The following is a 15,459-nucleotide window of genomic DNA, read 5'->3' on the forward strand; positions in this document are numbered from 1 at the left end:
TCTTGTAATTCTTTACACTCAATGCCTTCCGCCAGAGCATCCACCTTAGACTTCAATTGAGAAAGAAGAAAGTTTTGATATTTCAGCATATGAAACTGGCAATTCAAAGCCCTCATAGCTAAGGTAGAAGATGTATAGACCTTCTTTCCCCATCTATCCAAAGCTCTGGCCTCTTTATCTAGAGGCACCGGATTTTTAACAACAGAGGCCTTGACACCCTTATGTCCCTGACTAATAGTTTCTGGGTCCGCCCTAGGACTCTTATAAAGATATTTATGAGCCTCAGGCACCCTGTAATACCTATCCGGTTTAACAGGCGCAGGAGGCAGAGAATCAGGATTAAGAGAAGCCTCTGAAAACACATCTTCCACAACATCCAGAACAGGGGGTATAGCCAAGGGCCTGTGTTGGGGTAAAAGCAAAAATTCCCTAAGCCTTTTCCGAGAATCAGAGAAGTCCTGACCTTCCCACTTAAAATGTTCCCTCATAGAATGAAGTGTCTCTGAAAAAGAAAAATCCTCTGGAGGAGAAGCAGAAGGAGTGGAATCATCTGCATCAGAATCAGAATAAGGAGAGTACTCCTGCAAGTCTTCAGCCAAGACTCTGAAACATCCAAGCCTGCTCAAAACTTCCCAATTCTGGCTCCACCCTAGGCCTCTTATCAGGAGGGGGCAAAGGACCTCTAATCAGAGTAATCAAATCTTCTGCCATTTTAAGCATGTGCTTCTTAGGCACAGACCCTGCTGAACTAGGAGTGACACCAACAGAAGCTAAACCTGGCCTGCCTCTGGGAGAAGCCTTGGAAACAGAAGGAGAGGGCCTAACCACCCTAGGAAGGGAGGGGAGTACAGTAACCTGAGAAGCCCCTTCAGCCTGACCTGCCTCTTGAGAGGCCACATCCTGCAAAATCAAAGTCTCCCCCTGAGACTCCAAAGAAGTCTCCGTCGGAACCACCGGTTCCACTGAATGCTCTAAAGAACCGGCGTCCGGAACGGATGACTCATCTTGCCTGGGTTTAACTGTTTTGTCTTTGCGCTTCTTCGAAGCGGCCGGAGAGTCCGACGGCATATTATAATTGCACCGCTTACCGAAGACCAGCCTAGCACAATCTAACCTTCGCTTAATAGTGCGCTTATTGAACCTAGCACAAAAGCGACACCCAACAACGTCGTGCTCAGGCCCCAAACAAGGAATGCACAAAGAATGATAATCCCTATGCGGTATCTGTTTCCCACAAGAAATACAGTTATTCACTTTTTCTGACATCCAGTAATACACTGAGGCAAGAAAAAACAAAATATTCCCCAACGGGGTACTTAGCCAACTTGGATTCGGTCTGAAACTCCGAACTCGAAAAATTTCAGAACGCCGAACGGCACTTGCAACGCTGCTTCTGCATCGGACCATGCGGCAAAAAAGATTGAGGATATGACGTCGGTCATGCGCTTTTGTACCCTGACGTTCTGATGTCAGTCTAAAGCGCCTTGACCGACGTCAGCCTAATACTTTGGTATTCGGGCCGACCGAGGACAGCGGACTACCCATATGTAAGGACTGCAGCAATGTGAGATGAAGAACATCACCCCACTGCACTGCATGGAAAGCTACCAGACCCAGGGATCTATCAGGAAACCTTTTCTGACAATTCTTTCTCATGATGCTTTTCCTTCAGAGGGAGGCTCCTGGAAGCATTGATGGATACATGGTAACACAGAATCATGCATGTGCCCCCCCTTTTTTTTGGGGGGGGATGCGGTAAATTCTTGCAGAGACCTTCAGCTATAAAAAAACTGTCCTCAGGGTGAGCAAACAACAACACTGGCCCAAATCCAAGTCATGATCTAGACAGAAGCAAAATAAATACAGAGTGGAGGCCACTGTGGACCATCTGCTTACCGTACACTATTAAATCATTATTCTTCTATGCTGGATTCAGAATCCGACATTAGCTAAAAGGTACAACTAATTAACAAGGATAAAAGAAATCCCCTACATAGTACTTATCTCGAGCTGCTGCTGGAGTGAGGACAACTGATAGATATGGTGCTTTCACTAACACACGGCTATGCACTGCACAGCAAGAAAGATGTGAATATGGCATCAGCTGGTACACTACTGATGCTTTTGGTGGGATGACATCAGCCAAAGCCTGGGGGAGGGTAGGTAAACCTCTGGAAGCTGGGACTGAATTTCAGAGTCAGAAAGTGATGAATCCCTTTGTATTTTCTTCAAAGCAAAGGAAATGGAAGAAGAAAAAAAATAGAAATTAACTCCCTAGTATATCCAGGCAAATTTTCTGTGAACATGGAAAAACAATCGGAAACAAAAAGCTATTTTTATTTTTAACCTTTTCCTAGGAAATTCCCTGGAAAAGGACTGATCCAAGATAAGAGCACTGTCCCTGGACCGAGGCTCCTTATCCCAGCCAAGGCCAACAACAGTGGTTCTCCCTTGCCCATGGAGAGCATTCCTACAGCCACAGACGACATGTCTACACCTCCAGTCCTTAGCAACTGCTGGTGCTACACCAAAGGGACCTGGAGGAAAAAGATGAGTGGTCTGAGGAACCAAAACTGGAAAGAGCAGAGTCACCCATCAGTGGCTGAGGTGCAACTAGAGCCGGGCCTGACACCAAAGGACTCCCTGACAATTTTTATTCTTCTTCTTGTGGACAAGAGAAGAACAGCAGAGACCAATAACTACTCCACAGGTTCAGCCAAGGATGAAGTATTGAAGACAGAAACTAGAGCCTGAAGGAGCTGGTAAAGTTTTAAGACAGTCGAACCAGGCTCAGGTAAGACAAAAACACTGACACTATGCACAATCACAAAGTCATGCCCCTATACATAAAACCGACATAACCAGTAAGGCAAAATTAAAATAAAATAATAGTTTTTTGCACAGTTGATCACACAAGCATTCACATGCACATTCTCTCATGTCCTGACAAGTGACAAGTCCAAGATTTCAAATCAGTTTCCTAGCAAACAACATATTATAACAGGGGAAAAAAAAAAAAGTTTAGTACAAGGTTTTCCCAAACAGGGGACTTAACTGATCTGCCTTAAAGGATATTTTGCAGACCAAACGTTCTATGGCACCCACTGAAAGAGGGTACTTGGGTAGCAAGAAAGCTCTGAGCTTTCCACTCTGTCCTTTATATGGCGCTCATTAGTTCTGAACAGTTATAGCACATGTAGGGTGCCCTTTAGTGCTGAAAAGCTAGCCAGTAACAGTGGGTAGGACCCACATAGCTTGGGCTACTGCAACAGCGATCTAATTTTGAACATTATGCCCTTCTCCCAACCATTTAAATGTTAAGTCCTGGCAAAAACTACAGTATTCAGTGTTGTGTTCAGGTCTAAACCAGAAGATACAATAGCTGTGGAAATCTTGATATAGAATTTGCTCACCACAAGGGCACCTGCCTTCCTTCTTAATGCATACACAGCTTTAATGCAGATTTGTCCAACACAATACAAGTATACCTAAAGTTCAGCAAGAAGATTTATCTGAACTGAGCTCTGGAGCAGGCAAAACACTGCTGGACTATGGATTTTACGCAATAGTAGATGTGCCACAAGCTATGCCAAGATCCATCGAAAATGGTGCAGAGATGCCAGCCTTATGCTAATGTCCCTAAGAGTGGATTTCTGCCCCATATAGTGGGGAAGGGTACTGAGTTCTACCACATATCAGGTGTCTCATGGCAGAAGTCCCAGGAGTTATTACTAATGCAAAAGTTATCTAAAGGCCCCCACAACACACACAACTCAGGCAACAACATTCTGCTAAATTAAAATGCATGTGTAAAGTTAGTGAAATGCAAGATTACACACATCTGTGTATCCCTATGCATCTATGAAATCATAATGAAATGGAGTATAACCATCCATGTGACCCCTTAGGATCACACAGTAAAAACACTCAGTTATGTACATAGAAAGTAAGCTGCACTAGAAATAAGCTAAAATGGTCTTCTGAATCTTAGGAAGGCACCTACCTTTCAGATTGGTAATAAAACAAAAGCCATAATCAAAGCAGGTTCTAAGGAAGATTTTACAGGTGGCAAAGTCATTCAGCTCCTACCAACAGTAAATTTCCAGATCAACAGTAAGTGGTCTTTCCTGTAGTTTATCTTGTACCTGGAAGAAGGAGGAAAAAAAAAAAGCTATGTTCAGCAACTGTAGAAACAGGCCTATAAAGTACGCTACTTGCCCATCACTAGTTCAGGTACTTAAGGATCAAGTTTTAACGCTTTTTATTCTACTACTATAAAACAGTGTCAGAAAACCAATCACAGCCAAATCAAAGTTCTGCTTCACAACTGTGAGGGCAGACATCTAGTACTCTCTCTTCTTCAAGCACCATTTTTATTTATTTGACATTTGTTTACCGGGAGAGTCCAGCTGGGCATGATCCCATTTTCAGAGGAGGCCCAGGGAGAAAAGCTCCACAGTACACATTAAAAATCATTAAAAAAAATTAACAATGGTTACAAATATTAAAAAAACAAAGTAATACAATATGTGAATACAATAGAATAAAATAAACAAAATATAAGGCAAGCAATAAAGTTGACCATACATTATATACAAGTAAGTTCCTAATACGCATGTTACATAATGATGTATAAAAAATATATAACAGAATTAAGTAAACAGCCATATCCTCTTTCTGGCAGGAGAACTAGATAGTAAATTTCAGTCAAATTCTGGGACAGATAAAAGTTAGTATAAGAATAACAAGAAAGGACATTAGAATGTTAAGGAATTAAACAGAGTTGAGGCTAGAAAGTAGGTAAAGCAAGAAGGGAAGTAGGATACATCAAGAGAAAGTCTATTAAGAGTGGAGATGAAGGGAATAGAAGAGAGTACCAAGATGACAAGGACCCTGGGCAGATCCAGTTATTGGTTAGATGTCCTTTCAGCCCAGACTTGAAGGAATAGTAATGGGGTACAAGTCTGATTGCTTCTGAAATGGTATTGCATGACTTGGGAACACAGTAAAATACAGACTAACCCCATTAAATCTTTCAGGTTTGTAAATAGATATTTGTGAGAGGAGTGTAGGTCAATAGATAGAATATAGCGTTGAAGTAGTGATGATGTAGTTTGTGAAAATGAGGAGCTGTACAGAATTTTGTGAGTTAATATTAGTTGATAAAGGTGAGAAGGTGGGCTAGTTCGAGCTAATTTAGGGACTTGAGAGCACAGCAATGCTGAGAGTAGTGGGCCTGCCTGTGGCAAACTTAGCTATTTTATAACACTAAGTTTTGCTTTGAGGGAAGAGTGAAGATTGGTTAGAACAGGTGAAGCATGTAGAAGGCAGGGTAAGAGATAGGTGGTGGCAAAGGTTACTCTTGTGGAGTTAGAGATTAATTTTTTAGCCCTATATATCACGCCCAATTTTTGACTTTTTTTTTTTTTTTTATGATGTTGCTGATATGTAGGTCAAACTTAAGACTGTTGGCAATAGTTGCATCAAACCGTTTTGTATGTGAAATCACACTGACTGAAGTATTGTTTGGAGAAGTAATAGGAAAGTTAGCAGTATCTGGAGAAAGTTGTTTTGGTAAAAATAGTAGAAGTGTAGTTTTTTGGGGGGTTAAGTAGTAAATGGTTATTGGTGAGCCAAGACTCAATGGAACTGAATGCTTCTTGAGTTAAACTCTGTAGATAACAGAGTCCTGGCAGAGCAGATTAATGTAGAGTCATCAGCATACTGAATTAGGGTGGCATTTCCATTAAGAGCTCCACTTTGCGCTTATTGTCTGTACTGTTGTTCAAAGTTTCTACATTTGTGGTATACAAAATGTGACCACAACTCCTGCTAGCACAGTCATGTTTTTTTGGACTTCCCTTCAGCATTTTTCACTGTTTGCCAATACCATTTACAGAATTACAATCCATTATACTATTAGAAACTCTCACACAGTAGGGTACCCTCTTTGTTATTCCCACAGATCAGTGCTGTATGTTACCCTTGCCATTAATGCAGGTAAGTTGCCAACATTCCAAAACATATTTCAGTTCAATCCATTTCTTATTAACTTTTACATCATTTCCTCTCGCATTCTCTAACAAGCCTGCATGGCAGATCCAGCAACCAAAATAAAATTTTTAATCTGTGTGTGTGTGTGTGTGTGTGTGTGTGTGTGTGTGTGTGTGTGTGTGTGTGTGTGTGTGTGTGTGTGTGTGTGTGTGTGTGTGTGTAAGTATCCTCAAATTGCTCTGATCAGAACTGACATATTTAAGGAAGCAAAGTAAAGGACTCCTTTCCACTGAAAGTACTGACAAAAAATCCAAACAGTAAATCCAAAAGTAAAGCTGTGTATGAAGCAACTTCACTTTATTAAAACAATAAAAGCAGTATCATAAGCGCTTTTGGGTAAATCCCTTCATCAGATGATAAAACACTAGTAAAAACATAGTACCTAATATAGTACAATGGAGGCAATGAAAATCAATAATTTACCCTCCTTTTTGCTAGAGCTGTTTTTTAAAGGGACAACACCGTTTAATCCTGGGGCTTTGTCAGCTCCCAGTCTAAGAATCCATTGCATCTCTTTATATTCAGTTTCATTATACAAGTCACCCATTCTTTGACTTCTATTTACAACACATATAACCATAAAGACAAACACATGATCACTATGCAATTCCATATGCTTGTACAGTGCACTGATAGACCATCTGCTGCTAGCTGACAGACTGATTTTTCTTCAGCTGTCACTAGGGTTGCCAGCTGTCCAGTTTTTGACCGTCTGTCCATTTTTTTGACAAATTGTCCGGTTACCAATTTCATTCAAAACCGGACACATGAAGTTCGGTTTTGCGCCACTGCCACAACAAGTTACCAGCTTTCCTAAAATCTTTCTTAGGCAGCAGGCAGGTGCTCTGCTGGGGAAAGCCCTCCTCACATCGATATCAACTAAAAAATGAGGAGGTGGTAATCCCGCCAACTACCAACCCCATCAGACAGCAGGAAAGTTTTCAGATCTGACAGTCTGTCGATTTGGCCAACCTGCACTTTGAATGACACTTGTTCCGTTAGCAGGACGATCTGCTATTGGGCAACATGTATTAGTAGATTACGTTGCAACAGATCACAGGAAAATGCCACTGGTTAGCCCTGCCGCAGTAATTCATAAATACCACTCACTCGCATACATAAGTTCTGATGTTGAAAGTGTCCAAACCATGTACTGCATGTTGGAGGAAATCGGATCACCTGGAGGGAACATACGTTTAAGTGATATGCTTTACACAAGAAGCAGAAAACTTTGTGGTCAGAGAAAGGGCAAAGAATATGGTACCAAACTCCAGAGGCAACACAAGGCTCATATCCTGCTGTCAGAGATACATTTGGTGGTTTTCTATTTCACTGATTAACCTGACTCTCTGATTAGCAGCAAACGAGTGCATTTTTTCATTCTGAACATTTCAGAAAAGTGGAGTACAGGTGCCCGAAGTAACATGTGACTTGCATAAAGAAAATAATACTCCCAAAATAGTCTTATTTTAGTACATGTAGATCATAGCTGAAAGTTATGCATACATTTATTAAAATACATAGGGTTATCTGTACATTTTTACATGCAGAGCAGGTTAGGCAACAGTGAGATTGTGAGTACAAAATTAACAATTTTAGCGACCAATACTGAAAGGTGCAGCGATGGCTAATAGCGAAAGCACAGCTTTCACCATAGATCAAAAGATAGCTTACAGTCAACTGCTCTCTCCTGTAATGTGCAATTTAAAGTTTACCTCAGTCCAAAGTTTTATTCGTATTTATCCGGTAAGTCCAGGAAACACTGTAAAAACTCCGGTATTCTGTTTGAAAAAGGAAACAGACTATCGGAGTTTGTTAAATCGTCTGATTTACTATGCTTTTTTGCAGAAAAGCATAGTAAATCAGCTGAAAGCAGGCAGCAGGAATGGAAAAAAAAAGGGCATTCCCGCATGCTGACATCACACTGACATCACATAATGGGCGGGAATTGGGCAGGAATAAGTGGGGTTTCTGATGATGTGAGGGGTGTGGCCTTACTCCAGTTTTAGCCACAAAGAAAGGTGGCAAACCTAGCTGTCACCACTAATGGTGAATTCTTATATACAAAAAGTACACAAATCTTTATTTAACATGGAAAAAAAACTGGATTGATAGACCATGAGTTGCTGACCGTTTTATACATATACATATATATATATATATATATACATATATATATATACACATATATATATATATATATATATATATATACACATATATATATATATATATATATATATATATATATATATATATACACATACACACACACATATATATATATATATATATATATATATATATATATATATATATATATATATATATATATATATATAAAACATCCTACTATCCCAGTTTTTAAAGCCTTACCAAAAATTCATAAGGATCCCAAAACACCACACATGAGACATATAGTATCGGGTAGGAGTTGGATAACAGAAAATATTTCTATCTGGTTAGAATGTACTCTCAGACCAATGTTACAAACCTTCCCTAGAATTTTGAAAGATACTGCTACATTTCTGGAATCATTGGGTGTTTATTTACAACTGAACAGTGACATTTCTTATATGTTTGTTACTCTAGATGTAAAGAATTTGTTCAATGTCATAGAAAATCGATATGGTATTACTGTCACAGAAGAAATACTGAACAAAAAGGTGAATATACATACAGATGAAAATATACGGTCATACTCCTTATTAAGGCTAGTATTAGAGAATGTACAGTTTTGTACCTACCATAAATGTAGATGTCCGATATGTATGCATCTGCAGTCCTTACATATGGGTTGTCCTGCCTCAGGCAGCCCTTCGGTTGGCCAGATTCCAAAGTCTGGGTCCGGCGTCGGCTGATGTCGCCCTCTTCCCGACGTCATAGCGCCTGGGGTATAAAAGCTTCAGCCGACGCCATCTTCCTCAGTTTTTCTTGCCCCAGATGCCAAGTGCCCTCTAAGGAAGGCTAAATTTGAAGAGATGCAAAAAATTTCAAACATGCACAGTAATATAAAACAAATATACCATAATAGATAACCCCAGCTAGCTATAAGAGGGATAAGTACCCAGGAAATACCACAGAGGGGAAGGAGGGAGGGTAAACCTGACTGCAGATGCATACCTATCGGACACCTACATTTATGGTGGGTACAAAACTGTACTATGTCCTTCAAGGATGCATCTGCAGTCCTTACATATGGGTAGAATACCATAGCCAAGCTGGGGGTGGTAGGATCTAAGAAATGGATGGTGTAGCTAAAATGCCCTGCAGGACTGCCGTAGCAAAGCCTGCTCTGAATCTGGAATATAAGAGTAAGTTGTAATGCTTGGAAAATGTATGCACAGAGCTCCATGTAGCAGCCTCTAAAATGTTCTTGGTAGCCACCCCTCTTAAGAAGGCTGTGGAGGTGGCTGTGGCTCTGGTGGAATGAGGTCTAATGTTAGCTGGCACAGTTTTGCCATGAAAAGCGTAACAGAATCGAATGCAATTCCCTATCCATTTTGAAATGGTCTGTTTGGAAATTGCTTTTCCTTGTACACCAGCAGCATATGCTACAAATAGCTGGTCAGTTTTTCTGTAAGACTTAGTTCTGTCCAAGTAGTAGCGCAACTGTCTGTGAATGTCCAGGGTATGCAGAAGTTTCTCCCCTTTGTTTTGTGGATTTGGAAAGAAGGTAGGCAGGTGAATAGCTTGGTTCAGTGAGACCCTGGATACCACCTTTGGCATGAATGAAGGATTGGTTCTCAGTGAGACTCTGTCCTGATGAAAAATAAGAAATGGTTGTACTGCCATGAGAGCCTGCAACTCAGATACTCTTCTTGCTGAGGTTATGGCCAGAAGGAAGGCAGTCTTCCAAGACAGGAACTGTAGTTCTGAAGATGCTGCTGGTTCAAAGGGAGGTAGAGTTAATTTTTCCAACATGAAGTTAAGGTCCCATGTAGGCACTGGTGGTTTCCTTGGAGGATTGATGTTTTTAATTCTCCTTAGAAACTGCCTTAGGAGAGGATGAGAGGAGACAGGTGGATCAGTATTGTATTCTGCTGAAACTGCTGAAGCATGGACTTTTAGGGAAGAGTAAGAAAGGCCATTGTGGAGCATTTCTGCCAAGTATTCCAGGATATGTGCCAAGTTCATCACTGTCGCATCAAGGCTCTTTGTGGTGCTCCAAGCGCAAAATCTTTTCCATTTTGCTGAATATGTTTTTCTTGTGGAAGGTCAGCGAGCTTCCATGATGATGTCCTTCACTGTCTTGGATAGCTTATCCTGGTGAGGAGTCAAGGTATTCTCCAGGCTGCCAGCTGCAAGGTTTTCAGGCTGGAGTGCAAAGTTTTGTAATTGTGTTGTGTCAGAAGAAGTGGCCATTGTGGTAGAGGCCACGGTTTTGTGCGTGACATGCTCCTTAACAGTGGGTACCAGTGCTGTCTAGGCCAGTCCGGAGCTATCAGAATTACTTTGGGCTGCTCTGTCCTGATCTTCAGTAAGACCTTGGTCATTAATGGAAGAGGTGGGAATGCATACACTGTATTCCAGCTGAAAGAGAGGGCGTCCACTTTCCATGCTTGTGGGTGGTATGTCCTTGAGCAGAATTTCTTCAGCTGATGGTTGTGGTGGGAGGCAAAAAGATCTATGTCAGGCCTCCCCCATGATTGTGTTATCTGAAGGAAGATGTCTGGGTGCAGCATCCATTCGTGTGGATCCATGATATTTCTGCTTAGGCTGTCCGCCAGTATATTGTCTTTTCCTGGCACAAACTGGGATTGCAGCTCTATATTGATTTTTAGGGGAAGTTCCCAAAGATTCATTGCCAGCCTGCAAAGAGGGTAGGAATGGGTACCTCCTTGCTTATGTACCACATAACTGTGGTATTGTCTGTCCTTATTAGAAAGTGTCCTTGATGCAGAAAATGTTTGAAGGCCTCGATTGCATGTATCACCGCCAGCATTTCCTTTTGGTTTATGTGCATGCGCAATTCTTTATGTGACCATAGTCCTTGAATGCATCTGCCCTCCATGTGTGCTCCCCATCCATGGTCTGAAGCGTCCGTTGTAATGGTTTGGCTGATTATTGGTTTGCTGAAGGGCAGACCCCTGTTTGACTGGCTTGCTTGAGCCCACCACAGAAATTCCTTTTGAAGGCATGGAATGAGTGGTATCAAAGCTTCTAGGCTGTGACTGTGCTGACACCATAAACTCCTTGGGTACCACTGTAGTTTCCTCATATGTAGCCTTGCTTGCGGAATCAGAAGAATGCAAGATGCCATGTAACCCAGGGCCTGCAAGATTTTCCTTGCAGTCAGCTGAGTTTGTTTTGTCAGATTTTCAAAATAATCCGGTAGTTGTCTTTGTTATTCCTCTGTAAGAAAAGCCATTTGGGTGGTTGTATCTAGTTTCGCACCCAGAAAAATTATCCTTTGGGATGGAACAAGTCTTGATTTGTGAATGTTGACTGTATATCCCAAAGCCTGAAGTAGGCGGATGGCATAATTCAAGTGTTTTACCAAAGTTTGTTGGCTGTCAGCTTGTATAAGGCAGTCGTCCAGATATGGGTATATTTGAATCCCCTGAAGTCTGCAGTGTGCAATTACTGATGCCAGGCATTTCGTGAATACTCTGGGCGCAGTAGATAAGTCAAAGGGCAATGCTGAGAATTGATAATGCTCTGAACCTGCAAGAAATCTGAGGTGTCTTCTGCAACTTTGTCTGATAGGGACATGCAGGTATGCTTCCATGAGGTCTAGAGTTATCAGCCAAGACCCCTTGCCCAGCATGGGAAGGAGTTGCTGTAGGGTCAGCATTTTGAATTTTGGCACAATGAGATAAGTATTCAGTGCGGACAAGTCGAGAATAGGCCTCCATTGTTTTTCTTTTCTTGGGACAAGGAATAGTCTGGAATAAAATCCTTGGCCTTGTTCTGTGAGAGGAACCTTTTCTATAGCTTTCATTTGCAATAGGTTGGAAATTTGTTTTAAAGCCTTTGCCCTTTGATTCGGTGGCAGGTTTGGCATGCCTTTTCTTTTTGGTAATGTATGAAAATGGAACCGGTATCCTTTGTCTATTATTTGCAGTGTCCATTTGTCCCTTGTAATACTGTGCCAATTTTTTGAGAATAAAGATAGCTTTCCGCCCAAAGGTGCCTCCAATTGAGCCCTGGTTGGCGAGGTCAAGGTAAAGTCATTGAGTCTGTCCTTGTGCAGCAGTTGTAGGTCCTGCACTACCTCTCTGGTTAGGAGGCTGCCACTGACGTCCTCTGTAGGAGCCTCTAGCTTGCCCTCTACCTCTGGCACGCCTGTTCTTGCCTCTTTGAAATCTCTCTGTGTCTGGAAAGGACCAAGTCTTAGAGGGCCAATTTCTGCTGAATCTTGGTGGTTGGACCTGGAGAAAATCTTTGACTGTTTGCACAGATTTAGCCTTTTCCTCATATTTCTTTAAGACCTCCTGAGCAGTGGAGCCAAATAACTTTTGCTTTTACAGTGGCGCATCCAGAAGCTTTGCTTTAACATGATCTGGCAGAGTTTGTTCCTTCAGCCAAGCATGCCTACGTATGACTGCACCTGTCATTGCTGACCTACATGAAGCTTCCAATGCATCATAACCACACTGCAAGAAATGGTTGCTAACCTGTTGGGAGTTATGTACCAGATCCTGAAGTGACTTGCGATCTAGGGGTTCAGGTGAAGACAGTATTTTTATGCAATTCATCTAACAAATACTCTTGGTACTGAATCATATGGAATTGACAATTTAATGCCCTCATAGAAAGAGTGGAAGAAGTATACACTTTTTTACCTCATCTCTCTAAAGTCCTAGACTCCCTTTCAGAGGGGAGTGGATTTTTAGTAGTGGCAGATGCAACCCCTTTAGGGCCCTGGGAAATAGTTTCAAGGTCAGCAGAGTGGGCCTTGTAAAGGAAATGATGCGAGTCCGGGACCCTGTAGTACCTATCGGGTTTGACAGGAGCCGGAGGAAGGGAGTCAGGGGTAATGCTAGACTCACAGTACACATCATCAATGACATTCAAAACAGGAGGAATAGCCAAAGGTCTATGCGGAGATAAATGCAAAAAAGTCCTTAATCTCTTCCTGGAATCAGAGAATTCCTGGCCCTGCCATTTGAAATGTTCTCTCATGGAGTGAAGGGTCTCCCCAAAGGACAGCTCTTCAGGAGGGGAGGCAGAGGGAATAGATTCCTCTGCATCAGAATCCTCGTAGGCCGTAAAGGCCTCCTCCTGGTAGTCTGAAAGAGCAGAGCCATCTGAGGCCTCATCAGAGGACTGGAGATCAGTGGGCTCAACCCTGGGCCTTTTGTCTAGAGGAGGTTGAGAGCCCCTGTCCGGATGTGGCTGAGAGCCCCTAATTAAGGAAATAAGGTCCTCAATTAAACTTAAAATCTGTGAACCTGTAGTGGACCCCTGAGGAATAGCCTTGGGAGGCAGAGATTTTGGCTGTTTAGCAGCATTAGCCTTAGTGAATGCCTTTATGGACATGGATGCAGGAGGCCTGGCTGCTCCACGTGCTGGCGTAGTTTTGTCCAAGGAAATGGTGTTGGATGTTTCCGAAACACCGGTTTCTGAGGGAAATTCTATAACCGACTCAGAAGAGGCCTCCGGGGCCGAGGTTGTCGGTTGTGCGGTTTCAACGGTCGGAAGTACCAAGGACTCTGTTTCAGCCGAGACTGGGGCACTCGCGGTAGGCCTAGGCGTGGTTTCAGCCGAAACCACGGTCCGCATGTGTCAGTCCTTGTCCTTCCGTTTTTTGGTTAAATGAGAAATCGGAGTCTCCGACGGCATATTGTAACAGTAACTAGCCCCAAAAAATTCCTCTGCAAACTCCGCCCGACGCCTAAGAGTGCGCCGGTTGAAGGAGGCACAGGCTGTACAGGCAGAGACGTCGTGGTCTGGGCCTAGGCAGGGGAGGCAGTAAGAATGGAAATCCTTATGAGGTATTTGTTTCCCACAAGTTAAGCAATTATTAACTTTAAGCGTTTGATCTGACATCGGCCGAGGCAAGAAAGAGTCCCCAACGGGGTACTTAGCTTTTGAAGTCTTCGGTAGCTGAAGTTACAGGAGATGGCCGACCGGCACTTGCGAACTGCTTCTGCTTCGGGCACCACACGGCAAGAAAGACTGAGGAAGATGGCGTCGGCTGAAGCTTTTATACCCCAGGCGATATGACGTCGGGGGGAGGGCGACATCAGCTGATGCCGGACCCAGACTTTGGAATCCGGCCGACCAAAGGGCTGCCTGAGGCAGGACAATCCATATGTAAGGACTGCAGATGCATCCTTGAAGGACATCAATGTTTTTCTTTGTCAAACAAAGTATTATTGCCAGAAACAAGGTATAGCTATGGGTACGCCTTGTGCAAACACAATAGCTAACCTAGTCCTGGCATACTGGGAAGATATGGTGATATTTGAGGCAGCACATGATTGGAAAGACAAACTTTTCTTTTACAACAGATTTATGGACGATGTTTTCTTTTTGTGTGGGGGGGGGGGGGGGCACCACATCAGAATTAACATCCTTTGTTAAATATCTAGAGTCTACTACCAGCTTCTTCAGATTTTCATTGAATTATTGTAGTTCAGTTATTGAATACCTGGATGTTAGTATTAAGAGAGAAAATGGGGAGGTAGAGACCTCATTGTATAGGAAGCCTTTTTGGACCAAAAGCATGCTTAGATTTGATGGAATACATGTCTAGGGCGCACGCTAACTCATAGTCAAGGGACAAGTCTGTAGAATATCCCAGACTTTGCATGAATGAGAATTCTTTCATACAGGAATTGGACTCTTTAAAGAATCATTTTCAAGCACGAGGTTATAGTAAAAATTTATTGAAAAAGGAAATGGACAACAGCAGTCTCTATAGAAAAAGTGCAAAATTAGAAGTTATGTACTTACCATAACGTTCCATCTGAGTAGGTGGATTCATTTGTCTGCAACCTGTGGGTTATGGATCCGATATCGGATCCGAACCGGCATGGTTATCCAGCTATGGATCCAAGCTCTTAGCTCCTCCCCTCACCCATAATGCCCAGCTCTCCCTACATGACCTCAGATCGAGTTTGCCCTGAATCAAAATACCCTGGAAAGGGTAACACATAATGCGCAGGAAACTGACAAGGCCAGGGGGATAGGAGGGCGGGATGGTTGCAGACAAATGAATCCACCTACTCAGATGGAACGTTATGGTAAGTACATAACTTCTAAATCTGAAGTAGGAGATTCATTTGTCTGCAACCTGTGGGACAGAGTCCCCAGCTACCGGAATCTTGGGCGGCCGTCACGGAAGGATATTCCGGAGCACCGCGGAGCCAAAGGATGCTCTACCTCTAGATGTGATATCCAGCTTGCAATGAGAAATAAAGGTATGAGATGAATCACAAGTGGCTGCTGAACAAA

The 15,459-nt window shown here is 42.6% G+C and overlaps 1 protein-coding gene across 3 annotated transcripts in view; it reads right to left on the bottom strand.

Moving 5' to 3' along the window:
- The window catches only part of TCF20 (transcription factor 20), a 2,163,179-nt gene that overhangs the window by 1,779,565 nt on the left and 368,155 nt on the right, over window positions 1-15,459 (bottom strand). For all 3 annotated transcript variants that reach the window (XM_044074720.1, XM_044074711.1, XM_044074667.1), the window contains exon 2: window positions 4,004-4,145. The gene's annotated coding sequence lies outside the window, so the exon portion shown is untranslated. The remainder of the gene's footprint in view (window positions 1-4,003; window positions 4,146-15,459) is intronic.

Source organism: Protopterus annectens, chromosome 1.part1 (genome assembly GCF_019279795.1).
Source record: "Protopterus annectens isolate FY-2018-M chromosome 1.part1, PAN1.0, whole genome shotgun sequence".
Taxonomy (NCBI): domain Eukaryota; kingdom Metazoa; phylum Chordata; order Ceratodontiformes; family Protopteridae; genus Protopterus; species Protopterus annectens.